The sequence below is a fragment of the Hirundo rustica genome, chromosome 4, assembly GCF_015227805.2.
Source record: "Hirundo rustica isolate bHirRus1 chromosome 4, bHirRus1.pri.v3, whole genome shotgun sequence".
Taxonomy (NCBI): Eukaryota; Metazoa; Chordata; class Aves; order Passeriformes; family Hirundinidae; genus Hirundo; species Hirundo rustica.
The window spans coordinates 33925003-33939090 of NC_053453.1; the positions used below are offsets into that span (position 1 = coordinate 33925003).

A 14088-nucleotide genomic window follows, 5' to 3' on the forward strand; every position below is an offset into this window, starting at 1 on the left:
CATTGAAGAAGCAGACAAGGCTTCAAATGACAGGAAAATTCCTCTATTAGACAAGGGGAACATTTTAAATGCACTTTTGATTTTTTGCACAGTTAGGTGTTTTCATATTCAAGAGGTTTGTATTGTCTTCCTAGAAAATACGTTTCCTTTAAAAATGAAGCCAGCCTCAACCTATCATTTTGTCAGCTGCCACTGTAAGATCGATGTTCTTTTTCCACTATTTATTTCTAATACACACATTTTTTTACAATCCTTTCCACGGCTGTCAGTGTTATGCCAGGTGTAGGATGTAAAATACCAACTGTACTTTTTTATTGTGCCAGTTTTCTTCCTAATTCAAAGTTATTAATATCTTCCCAGTATTCTCAGCAGGCTCAGCAGAGCACAGATGATCACATTGCTAATTTAATACGTGTAATACGTGCTTGCAGGTCCTGTATGTTCCACGTGGTTCTCCAGTATTCAAATGGCATTGCTTAATCACGTTGGAGAAAGAGTTCAAGGAGAACTAATCCTCTAAAACGTTAAGCTCTGTGTGGAGCCTGAGAGTTGGACTTGTGACGGTTTGCAGCAGGAGGATCAGAAGACATTTCTGAGTTATCTTCAGGGTAGATTTTTCAACATGCAGATCAGGACAGCAACCACTAGGATAGTTGGTTTTGGTGCGTCTTGTGAAGGTAAATGCATGTTGCATCAAAACTGCTGTGCTTGAAGGTGTGTATTTTGGTGGTTTATGTTTTAGGTTAGATCATACATGGAAGCTGCACAGTTGCTGGGTGTTAGATCTCTGACCATGGCAGTGTCCTGAGAGCCTTACTGAGCACTCAAAACATGCAAAGAAAATGAGCACTGGTAGGGAAATTGTTAAATGGGGTGTAAATGCTATGCCCTGCAAATCTCAGTCTCAGTGAAGTCCTAACACTGATTTTTCTCAAAAGTCCATATGCTGCAGATGACAGATGGAGTACTGAACTTTGCCTTTCAGTCAGAGACATGTTGGCAGAGTGACAATGGCTTTTATTCTACCCTTCATGGCCTGATTATGTTTTTCATATCCATTAAACACCTCAATCTAAATAGAATTCCCAGCAGCCATGTCAGGTTTGTCCTAATCTATTAATCCACAGAGGTAAAGGGGTGACTGGTGTTCAAGTATAACAAGGGTCTGAAGGGATATTTAATATCAGACACTTTCTAGTGCACTTACTCAAGAGGCTGATTTTATTTTGCATTTGAATATTCCGGAAGGTAGCTGGGCTTGTGATATGATGCAGACGACTTAATTCATCCCACGTAGACCTGCCCTGAGCAAATAACGAGATGGCGGTGAGAACTGATTAGAAAAGAAAGTCAGAACTGTTGGGAAACCCACATCCCATGTTCTCAAATACTCTTCCAGCTTCACATTATCTGGACTTTTTTTTTTTTTTTTAATAGAGTTTCAACCTTTTTGTTTGACTTATGGCATTAGCAGCTGTTGGAAATATACACAGAAGAGATTGCTGCTGCCTTTTGACTCAGTGCAGGAAGGGCATGATGCAAAACCTTCCCTGGTGGGGAAGGAAGGTGGGGAGTGGTTTTTGATTATTTTTAATGATAACATTGCTGGGTGAAGATAGGAAAATACTTGTTCCCAGTCTTTGATCCAAGTAGCATGCCAACCAGCAGTAACAAAGACAGCTGTTAGGAAAACAGGTAGACAACAGAGCCCTGTGCTGTGCTGTTTGTTTTTCTTATAGAAATGAAAAGTCTTGTTTCCCAGAGAGCAGGAATCAAATGACAGCAGGTAGCATTTTTTCATACTGATTCATGGCTTCCTCTAACTGGTGACACTGCCTAAAAGCTGACCTCCAAACTCATCCTCAGTGCAGAAGAGTCCGCTTGTTCACGGGAGCTCAGTTTCTCTCCAGCTATGTGCATGTGCTGCACTCTGTGTCCCCCTTCTCCAAGGGATGTCATTCTACAGTGAAGCTCCATTCCTGGATGTGTTGTCTCATATCAGTGTGCTCCACAGGAATTGGGGATAAGAACTTAAACCTTCCCCATTTACTCTGCAAATAGTTTGTATAAGTGTGTTAAAATCCAGTGATCCAGTAGTGTTAATTCTTCAATATCCCTACTGGGAAAGGGGAAACTGTCACCAGTACTACCACTTAACCTTCTTGGGAGTAGTCTTCTTGTTCCTTCCCAAAGCATGAAGAAGTAGCTGGCTTCCCCAGATCAAAACATGCTGGGTTCTCTGAGCACTTGCAGGAGACCTCAGGCAATAGCCAGTTTGTCATGTTCCCTCCTCCCTTTCTATTACAGCTGTGGTAAGCCCCCATTCCTGCAGTATAGGTCCAGCACCTCTGCTTCCCAAGACCTTATGATACTTCACTGCCAAGTGAAAAAAGCTGCCTGGATACAACAGGCTGTTGTATAGTTTCCTGGGAACACAGAGGCACAGATACAAAATGTATATTAATACAAGCTTTGCAGATCTGGTTTGTTCTACAAATAATATGCTGGTGATGAGTTGTCATTGGTGTTTTGTTGGGTTGGTTTGTTGTTGGTTTGTTTTGGGGTTTTTGTTTGTTTGTTTGTTTTGTGGATTTTAATTTGTTTTGTTGTTTGTTTGTTTTGTGTATTTTAATTTGTTTTGGGTTTTTTGTTGTTTTGTTTTGTGTTTGTTGTTGTTGTTGTTGTTTTGTGGGGTTTTTTTAATGCTTATTTCACAAATGGTATAACAAACCTTTCAAAAAAATTAGATTAAATCCCTTTATCACTTCTTTCAAGATACACACCTTATGTTATGGTTGTGACATCCCAGTTGGGATTTTTGATCCAACAGTAAATTTGCATCTTGATCACCTTTCATCTGTGACCTTCATATTGCTTATGACTTGTGCCTAATCAAGAGGTCCCTTCTATGAATGAGTTTTGGATCAGCTCCTGGCCCAGGTGATGCTGGAACCATGATGCTTGGACACTAGACAGCTTCCTGAGAAGAGAAACCTGGCTGGTCTCTGCATGCCTGCCCTATTTGGATAACCCCTAGAGAAAAATGGAAAACTTACCTCCCTTTTACATTTGAGAAGAAAACTTTCATAATGAGATCCCAAGAGATCTTCAGACATACATATTACAATTAGTCTTGTGAACCCATGGAAAGCTGCACATGCCTGTTTCAGGTATTTCGCCTGCTGATGTGTTGCAGTAAGATGGATTAGTGGATATGATTACTTGATTTGCCTAAATAATACCCTATACTTCTCCATCTCTTTCTCTGCTGATGCTTGCGTGTATTGTAGCCATGGTAAATCCCCCTTTAAGGATTTGTCTTTTCTGACAGAGTGTTTGTTTACAGGAAGATAAATACCATCGTTGATTATTTTTCGTTACAATCCTAGGTGAGAACAAAGCAGTGGTGATGGTTACCATGGGGAAGCAGGATGAGGTCAGTACCATGCATCCTGCCTGGGGCTGACCTCACTTAGTTGATTCCAGGATAAAAATTACGTTGTCTTAGTTCCACTAGGCTTTTCTATCACAATTTCTTATCAGAAAATTCTGCAACATTATTCTCTGAGGCAGGAAGACCAGTGTATCACAAGGCTGAACACTACTTTTATATTTCCCAGTACTCTTGAACTTTGGTTTAGAGGAACACTGCTCAGTATACACTCCACTCTGTCTTCCAATTGCATTGTTCTCTTCCCTCGACTTTCCTTTTGCCATCCGGAGTAATATTTTCCTTTACGGTAACCTTGAAGAGAAATTTCCTTATCTGCATATATGACTAATCACTAAGGTCTTATGATTATTATAAAGCAGTTTGTTGGAGGTGGGAATTAGAGCATGAAACAGGGACCGAGGAAGCCAGATATGCAGTCCTTGCTGTACTAATGACTGATCAGATATGGCCTTCAGCAAGTCAATTTGGCCTCGGTTTTCAGATGTGCTGATTTAATTCTTAGTCTTTCGCCTCCAGCTTTCTTTTCTTCATTGTTTTGTGGAGAGGGAGTTGCCCATGGCATGCAAAGCTGCTATTTTGTTTTACCTCAATATATGTCTCAGTCTGGGCACTCAGAAGTAGAACCTGGTTTTAGAAATGGTTGTGAGTACTGTTCCTTACCTATCACCACAATGAGGATGAACTCTTTCTTGCAAAATGTTATGGGTGAATGAATGCACTAGGTGGCACAGAGTTATGAGTTCTGAGAATCTGATTGTTTCTTCTTTATACTTTACCTGTAACTTCTATGAATATTCCTGAATTTGTTAAAGAATCCATTATTTGGGGAAGGAAAGCAAGGTTGGTTTCTTAAAGCTGAGGATTACAGATGAAGGTAAATTCAGAGTTAACTCACTATTAGGGAGTGGAAGGAATAAAATATCTGGCACTTGCATTTGTGAGTTGTTTATATTATTTTCCCCACAATCAGCAGATATAACTCAAGACAGGAACAATGTATTGGAGTGAATGAATACAAGAAAAAAGTGGTTTGAAAATGCCTAGGATCCATATTTTCAGTTGTCATTTGGCAGCAGCTGCTGTCTGTCTGAGAAGTGTCCTTAACACTACCCTTTGCAGATAGATCAGGAGTCCTCCCCTTTGGCTGAGATCCTGTGCTCCATCTCCCAGCAGGAATCTTCCAAGGTGTGCTGCACAGCTCCCACAGCTTCCCCTGCCTCAACCCACACCCCAGGCTGCTGGGCTTCACTCCTTTGCTGCCAGGTCCTTCCACGCAGCGCAGGAGCAGCCTGTCAGATGTGAACATCCCCTGTGTGGGGCCAGAGAGAGGACCCGCTGCCAGGGAAAGAGAGACAGGAAAGGGACAAGAGGGGATGATATGGGCCATCTGGATTTTTCATTCTTGATTCCCTCTGTGTCCCATCAAACTGTCTGGACCTCCCAGAGTAGCCTCACTCTTGGGGATTCTTGAGAATCATGGCATTAGGTTAGACAGTGAAAAAGGAGATTTAGGGTCTAGCAGAGTCAGTAAAAGCAGAGTTTTGCTGCAACAGATCCAATTTCACTAAGAGTTTGTAAACATCCATTTTCTTTTTTTCTTTAAAGTATCCTCAGCTTGCAGTTTGGAGCCTTCTTTGGACTGAGATTGCCTGATGGAGAGTCAGTACACGAGTACATGTCCCTGAGCCATGGGGCCTCTGATGTAAGGGAAGTATGCGTGCCTCCATTCCATCCACCCTCAGGTTATCTGAATTTTAAGATGAGTTGGCCATGGTCCAATGGCTGGCAGCATTTCATAGACAAGTCCTCTAGACTGTGCTAAAGCGCTGTACGTAAGAGCAGTCTTATTTTACACTCTTCTCCACACTTTCATTTCTTAAAAGTCACCTGTGTGTTTTGGCTTCAGTTAAGAAGGAAAAAAAAACCTGGCAGATCTGCTTTAGTCAGATTTGGCAGTCTTACTGGTTACTTCCAGTAATTATCTCCATGTCACAGATATGCTCTTGGTGCCAGTTTTAGGAAAACCTTCCACCTTTTTGATGTCCGGTTAAGGAAATGGATTCTTTAGGAAATTGTTTTTGTGTGAGAACAACCCCTTCTTTGCAAATGCTCTCACTGTGATCTTTCACAAAAGGCTGCATTCAAAATTTTAAATATGCTGATGTGCAAATAATTTCAATAGCTGACCTGCAGAATCTGTTGGCAGGGCTGCTGGAGGCAATTTGCTCTGATTCCAGCTGCCTGCTTAATTTTGGCAGCTGCATGCTTTCTGGTCCAGATGCCTGCAGTCTCTTGTCCAAGTTAGGAGCTAGACAGACTCTGTTCACTGTCCTGTAAGTGCACCTCAGCTTATCATCTATATGAAGAATTAGACCTAAAGCTTGGGCTGCCTTTTGCCTCCCAAAGTTATTTTAGATGGACCCAGTAAAGCCGGATCAAGGATGTACAGTGGTGGATGTGGCTGCCGGAGCCTCGTCGCCTTGCCTTGTAAGGGTATCTGCACGGCCGCAGAGCAGTGGCGAGCGCTGCCAGCCATCCTGAGCGATCACAGGAGGCCTTCAAAGGCAGCACACAGGGCCAGTCCTCTGAAAGAGCAGATGCCGAAGCAGATGTTAAGGCCACACCAAGGACCACTGAGTGCAGCGTGGGTTGTGGCAGGAGATTGCTTCCAGGACACAGATGTGAAATTCTTAGGTATGGCTTGCAGTGTTGGTGTGCCTCTCTGTTTCAAATCCTCACACTTCTGCCACAAAAATATTTTTTCAAAGTTCTGCAGACTTTTTAAAGTTAATTTAAAAAGAGGTCTTTAGGAAGACTTTCAGACCCAAAGAAAAGGAAGGCAGATACCCTAGTGCATACAGCAAAGAGCATGAGCTTTTTAGCATTGTTCTGCTGCTATCATAAGCGATGTTTCTGACATGTTTTGAGGTCTGCATGTAAGACTGCAAGTTCACTTACCACTTACTGACTTTGAAGTACAACCCATCTTTCAATTATCCTGTGACACTGCTAATGTGGTCACATGTCAGAGGAGGGGAGAAGCACCCACAGCGTTATCTGCACGTGTGGACATACATCTGTTGAGCCACAGGAATATAACCTCTCTTTGGCAATGCGTTGCTGCCATTTGCTCTCCAGGTCTGGCACTCCCGACACTGAGTGCAGGCATGAAGATGGGGTGCTGCCCCGTGATTATGTGGGGGTCTGGCACTGCTCCTGTGGGACAAGAGGTAGAGGGTGAATGATGGAGACAGTGTATGGCTGATGAGAATAAGCACTGACCAGCAGAACTCAAGGTGTGAGGAGAAGAGAACATCCTTTTTAAAACAAAAGTCATGCTCTGTTCATGCCAGATGCAGTCTTTTCACAGTTGGCATTGGTGACATTGCCTTTGTAATGGCAGCTACCCAGACAGATCTGGGATCCAGTTGGTGAATGGCATAAAAGGAAGAGCTTGTGGCTAATGCAGTCTGGTGCTTTGTGCCCCACTGTACATTGTGTTCCTCTCCTACATGGAGCTTTCCAAGCTCTGACTGATGCCTTAAGTTTTAGCTTCCATGTTTTTCAGATTCTGAGCTGCCTAGGGGTGTAGTTCTGAGCCTCATGTTAAGTGCTAATAAGCTCTGTTCACAGAGTGGGTAGACAAAACAAATCCTTTTCCTGCTGAGGACCAAGGACAATTTTCAGCCCAACAAAAAATAACGGTGGACTTGAAGGGAGAAACAAGAAGGTTGAGACCTCACAACCTGAAGCTGTAACTGGACAATTAAACCCCAATATGCAAATGGACCAAAACTTACAAAAGTGTAAGACCTCGTGACTGGTTAGTCATTTTGTGACCATTTTTAGTCCACCTTGAGTGTAGCCCTGGTCAGGCTCCTGTCCTGCCCAAGGTGGATCCTGGAGGCCTTTCAATAAATACCTACTTTATTCTCTAGCTCTGTCCAGTCTGTTTCAGGTCAGCCTTCCCTAGGCATTATGACCAGTGACATCTTACCTTGATAATGCTATGGTAGTCCCCCGCTGCCCCAGCTTGTTTTTCCCTTGGAAAACTGTTCTGCCTGGAGGGGTGGCTCAGCTGATGAGGCAGCTGTTCTGCTGTGGTAGATTTCAGCCTGGTGCTATTAAGGAAAAAAAAAAAAAAAATTGGTTCCAGTTTATCCTAACCATCTAAGCCCTAAATTGAGGTGGTTCAGCAGCTGCCTCAAGAACAGCTGAGCTGCCTGTGCAGAAGGAACAGAAACTTCTCAGAGAGAGGCAGCTCAGATTGATAGTTAAGGGCAGGAGCAACTACTTGTGTCATACTTCAGTCTCTAGGTGCACAGGTTGTGGGGCACACCTCAATATAGCAAAGGAAATTGGAGTTGTGGGAGACATCTTTGTGAGCTTGTAACAGAGCATTTTTGTCAGTGACAGAAAAGAGAACATGATGAAGCATGTTGTTCAAATGTTGTAGGAAAAAAGCTATATTTAGCCACTCTAATGCTAAGCATCGGACAAGAGGGAAATGGCTGTGGCAACCTATGCTCCTCCAATTTCACCTGTTGCAGTGTTTCTTAAGTCTAGAAATATCTATAAAGTAAGTAACATAGCAGTTAAAACTTTCCCAGAAGAGGTGTAAACAAACTAAACTCACTTGCCGCAACAGCTATTGCTGAACTATCAATTGACCTTGAGCTGTGTTGATTCGCTGTAATGCAAACCATCTGCATGCTGAAACAATTAAAGCCTTCACATCTCCTAGGAGTTTCCTTCCTCTGATTATAACTTTTGTGCTGTGGTAGAAGCTCAGAGGTAAACAGCTAGTTAGAGTGACCCTCTGTGTCTGTGTATCTGTGTAATTTTATGGTGCAGCACATAAAACCATTTTCACTTGAAGTGCCAGCCAGCTTTCAAGTAGAAAATACAGCATATGCTTGGTACTAAATGCTGAAGTCATAGCTTGTAAGACAGCCTGAGTTAGGCTGCTCCTAACATCTGCTTTGCTCCTCTGTTTCCCTTCCCCCAGCTTCTTCTTCAGATGTACCAAGTTTTCATGAAGCACAGGTCATGAAGGAGAGGCAGCCCTCAAGTACAGACTGCTCCTGTATAAGACCTCTCTGCATGTGCTAAACTAAAACCCCTGCCTTCTGTAAGAGCTGTACCTAAGTGCGCTGAGTCTGGGCTGTGTCTGAAGTGAAAACCTTGGATAGCAATTACACATGATTTTATAAAAAATTTATTTAATTTACAGCTACTGTAGTTTCCAGAAATTCAGAGTTTACACTCTTTAAAGCCATAAAAAATCAATCTACAGCCTTGGCATCAGAGTTTGGATGTTGCTGTGGTGGGAAAATACCAGAGATGTTGCTTCTGTAGGATTGCTGTACAATTTGCTCTGTTCCACGACTGGCAAAGTTTCATATTGAAATCTCTGCACTATTAAAACTTTCTTTAACACATTCTTCCTCCATTTATGTCCACCCAGATGACAACAGCACTAGAACCTCAGATTCTCCCTCTTCAGATCACAGGAAAGAGTAACCATGCAAGCTCAGTAAAATAAGAAAATAAATTAATTTTGTAGGAATAGGGTTTTTTTTTTCTGGAAAAAAGTTTTAGACACTAGTTTTTAGAAAACATTCATTTATATTAACATTCTAGACAATGTAAACATAAGCCACGTAAACATAAGACTGTAAAATTAAAATAATTAAATATTTTGCTTTTAAATTTACGTCTGAAAAATAATGAGTAGACGCAGCACGGTTTCTGAGCCAGCCATGATTATTTGTCTCTGTGGCCAAAGGCTTCCATCCTAGGGAGTGACCTCTGGCATCTGGCCAGGTCCCATAAAGCACCTCAGGTCCACATTTCTCAGAGCCGGCTGTGTCCTCCACGCCCGTACGTGTGGACTCTGGATATGGCATGCATGGTTTATCAGTTCAAAGTGCCTGGAAAACGTGAGGCGGGGCTGGGCATTGGCTGGAATAGTGCGAGAGGATGGTGAAATGCAGAAAAAGACATGGGGCTCCACACTGCCATGGTGATGTGATTTCTGGTGATGACTACCCTTGGAAAAACCTCTGGGGTTTGTTTTGAAGGAAATGTATTGCTTTGCTGTAAAAGAGGGCCCACAAATGAACTGACATACGAAACAAGATCTTCAGAACACCAGTCCCTGGGGCTGAGCTGGGAAAGGGAATTATTTGGCAAAGTTGGTTCAAGTCCTCTAAATTCTAGGTCATGTACATTTTATGTATGAAAGACTACCTATAACAAATAGACAAAAGTATATCAATTGCTAGATTTATAGTTTCCTTTGTGACCTGAGTACTGACCCATGTCTGACCTCTGCTGCAGGCCAGAGAAGTAATGAGGGTCTTGGTCATGCCCTGCATGAAGGGTTTGCAGGAATATGTTAAGCTTGAGGCAGTCCGTCACAAAAGAGGCATTTCTCACCTTACAAAAACATGCCTTTGAGACCCAGATATATCCCCTTTGGGTTTATTTTTTATAACATCACGGGGGTTCTGTTAATGAAACAGATGGAGATAAGTAATGTCATCTTCCCTGCATCAGCCCAGGGCTCAGGCTCTGACCTCCTCACCCACCGCAGGACCAGACATGGCAGTACGTGGGGGCATAAATGGCTTCTTTCCCCCGGGGTGGGAATGGTGCTCGTACTGCATTTAAGTGCATATGTTGGGCATTTTCCCCTCTGCTCACCTCTTTTTTACCCCCCCAAAGTTCTGTCTGATTGATAAAATGTAGGCAGAGGAGAGCAAGAGCTGTACTGAACCCGGACGCCTCTGGCAAGACTACAGCCCGTGTGATCTGCAGCTCTGCTGGACTTCTCATTGACGTAAAGCATCCACTCCCTCCCCTTTTTTCCCCCCTCCATATGTTAAATCTCCTAAACTGAGGATTTGCAACTCTGTGTGCATATCATTCCATAATTTTGAAAGAAAAATAGAAGCACCATATTTTCCTTTTCTGTTTTTTCTAGTTCTCCAGTATCTTCTCAGCCCTGATACACATATTTTCCTTAGCTGCCTTTTCACATAATTACTTTCTTCATTATTTTGATTTCTAATTTTTCAGTATGTTTTTTTTTTTCTCTAAATCTTCTTTCAAAATTAGAAACATACATCTCAGCTTTCCTGAACATGTGCTCTTTTTCCACCCAGAAATCTCCATAGAGAATTTGGAATTTTATGGAATTCTGGTGAGGAAAACTTATTTCTATTCTAAAATATTACCTTTTAAATTTGGGGTTGACTTTGCTGACTTGCGTATTTCTCACTTCCGACTTTTCCCACTTCCTGCTCTCTGTCTCTTCTTCAAACTGTCTTACTTTTTTCTCCCCCTGCAGCAGCGCTCTCTCAGTGAGGGAGGAAGAGCACGATAGCAAAGATGGGAATCAGAAAGGTCTTGGGCCAGTGAACGGGACACAGACCAAAGAGAAAGCTTAACTCAGGGCAAAATTTTCAAAGGTGGTCACATCCCGCTGGAAACGTGAATAATGTTGATCCTGCGCAGCGCCGCAGAAGTACGGAGGCCAAAACCCCCATTACCTTGCATTAGGAGCTGGCAGCTCCTCTCATTGCCCGCTGGGCTTTCGAGCGGGGCGGGAGCGGGCCGGCACGGGGGGTGCGCTGCTGCAGCCCCCAGCACTTGGGCGGGCTGGGCTGGCTCCGCAACGCACAGGGCACTGCACTTCAAGGAGATACATATATATATATATATATATATATATATATTTTAAATCCCCCCCCCCCCCCCCCCCCCCCCCCCCCCATTTTTCCAGCTAAGAGTGGACTGGATGGATTAGGAGGGCATTTCAGCAAACAAGTTGTCAGATCTGTTGTCCTGTCAAACAGCACTGTTTTTCTGGCATGGTTGTCTTCACGGACTGCTGTTGAGATGATTTACTATAAAGTCCTAAACTTGTGTGGGCAGCTTCTAGGGAGTTTCTGAGATCTACTGCAGTCAGATTTATTAAACAGAGCTAAATGTCATCTCATACACAGTATGACAAGACAATTTCTAGTTCTTTTTCTAGGAAATGACAATTGAGATGTGATTCCCAGACCAGAAGGTCCCTTCCCCCACCAATTCACCAGTTTGGGGACAGATGCTGGGAATCAGATTGCAGCTACAGCACATTAGGGCTCATATTTTCATGGTATCCACAAAGCATGCTGAGCTTCCACAGTTGTGGTTTCTATACTTAAAGCAGAAGGTCCTAGTTAATTTTACTGCCCCGAGTATTTTTATACACTGTTAGCAATTAGGAACTGAATTAAAAGGAGGAGAATGTCTGTTTTTTGTACACTTTGTTATAGAATATTTCCTTAAGACTATATTCTCTCGTGTAGTAGTTCTGCTGCTTACCGTGGCAAGGTGTGGGTGCTTGCAGAGAATTAGATGACAGCACTCCCAGGCCTCTGATCTTCCCTTATACCAACCTTTGCATATACTTACGTCTGACTATTCACATCAATGAGACTGTGGGAGTAAGGATATTTATTTACCTGTTTATTAAGCTGGAGTTTCTGGGCTACATCTGGGTCCTGACACACTTTATCTGACACGCTTGGGGCTGGCTACAGCATAAGCTAAAAAGGCTATTGCTGCAGGGAATGGATTGCCAGATGGAACATGGCTCTCGCCTTTGAATTCTTACTAGTACTGACATATCCCTGATCCAGTCTTGGAAATGAGAGTGAAGGGCAGGGCAATTCTCACTTCAGTACATTTGCACAGATTTCTGAAGCCCTCTGATTAAACATATGTCAGACATATGAAATATTTTTTCATAATTTGTATTATAAAACCTACCTTTTTGGATCTTTGACAAGGAAGTACCTGTTTAATAATGCAGTCTATAATCCACAGGAGAGGAAGGAAGCCTGTCTATTTTGGAGAGCACTTCTGCCTAACTGGAATGCAAAAAGCTGATAGGAAAATGCACACCAGTACAACAAAGGACGATTTATCAGTTTTGTCAAGATCCTTTCTAAGGCAATGGGACTCTTTCAGTCAGTTCTAGCGGGTTTTGGGGCAGGGCAGGATGTGGGAAGGTGAGTGCTGATACCACATGATGAGGCCAGACTCCATGTTAGTGTCTTTGAACTGCAGAAATACTCCCTTGGAGAAGGTTGTACTTGCAGTCTTATTCTGGCCAACTTTGACTCATCTTGCTAATCGGAATTGATGACATATCTGTTGGAGATAAAAGAGGATAGAATATTCTGGAAAGCTGTCAGACTCTAACACAAGGACGTTGGTAGTTCCAAAACTGTCAGAAAGGTACAATTTTATCTTTATAGCATTAGGTAGCACCAAGATAAAGAATCCTCCAGACTATGTGCATGTTTGAAATTATGAGTAGCTGTATTGATTTCAAACTGTGCAATTAAGTGGGTGGCCACATTTGCAGCATCACAAGAAAGGAGACAGGCAGAATCTTCTTGTTCCATCCATTTTCTCTCCCCTTTCAAAATAATCTAGGTCTGACTGCCCTGAGCACAAGCCTTAGGATGGGAAAGGTGAACTTACTCTGATTTCTGTTATCTTCTGACCAGTCCAAGTGGGGTAGATGAAGAACAGAGATCTGGTGAGTGACAATGTACAAACATGTAAGAAAGTGATTACGCGGGCTGTTTTTAATTTCTAGTTACCCTTTCTTTTTGAGGATTTTGGATGAAAAGTTGCACCAAAGGGGCTTCAGGTTTGGGTAGAATCAAGAATTTTAAGAGCCAGAAAAGGATTCCTGATGATGCTGTCTGAGGTTGTGACTGCCATAACTAGTACCTGTCCCCATAGCATTTCTTTACCAGGAGATGGGGAGAGGCTGTTTACCTGGCTCCTGTTTGTTTTCAGTCTGCTCTCATGTGCCTGTGTGGCTGGAATGACCTTGTTTGAATTAACAAGTTGCCGGGGTATGAATCAAAGGATAATTGTCACTGCTGCCAGTGGTACTAAACAGACCTGAGCTATTAATTCAAGACAAATGGGAGAAATGAGTAAACAGAAAGTTTACTGGCGTAAGGAAACTACAGGCCTGAGTGGATATTCTATGTTGGTTGTATTTCAACTTTATCGCTTTCCTTTGATCATTTGAAATTACTACCGTTTTCAGCTGGAATGTAGAAAAAACTAAGCCCACACAATTAATTATTTATTCAGATTTTAAAGTCTTACAAACTTTCTTCCTCTGCAACTTGTTTTTAGGACATGTTTTTGTTATATGGGCATAATTAAAATAACTAACGTAATGGAATAATTACATTTCCCAGTTAAATGTGTTTTACAAAGAAGCCAAGTTCAATGTGCTGTTTGGTAGGAACCCCTTTGGATTTCAATCCTAAGCATATCTTAAGATTTAATATGTCCCACAGGGGCTAATCATCAATAAACTGTTGGGGTCGGGGACAGGATTTGCAAAGACATATGAAAGCAGAAAATGAGAGGGGGGGAGAGAGAGAGAGAGAGAGAGAGAGACTCTCAGCACTCCAGAAATCACCAGAAGGGTTCCTGAAACAGCCAGGGGCTAGAGACATCTGGCAAATTCATAGCAGCTAGAATGAAGTACTGCTAGGGTCATTAATGAGACTCTTCCTGCAAAGTACTGGTGAAACTGGAGGGAT

At 42.6% G+C, this 14088-nt stretch overlaps 1 protein-coding gene across 2 annotated transcripts in view; it reads left to right on the forward strand.

Moving 5' to 3' along the window:
* RASSF3 (Ras association domain family member 3) overlaps positions 1-14088 on the forward strand; it is a 94687-nt gene that overhangs the window by 23093 nt on the left and 57506 nt on the right. The window contains exon 1 of one of the 2 annotated variants that reach the window (XM_040062550.1): positions 659-677. The exons of the other annotated variant lie outside the window; for it this stretch is intronic. The gene's annotated coding sequence lies outside the window, so the exon portion shown is untranslated. Of the gene's footprint in view, positions 1-658; positions 678-14088 lie in introns of those variants that run through there. 2 annotated transcript variants of the gene reach the window in all.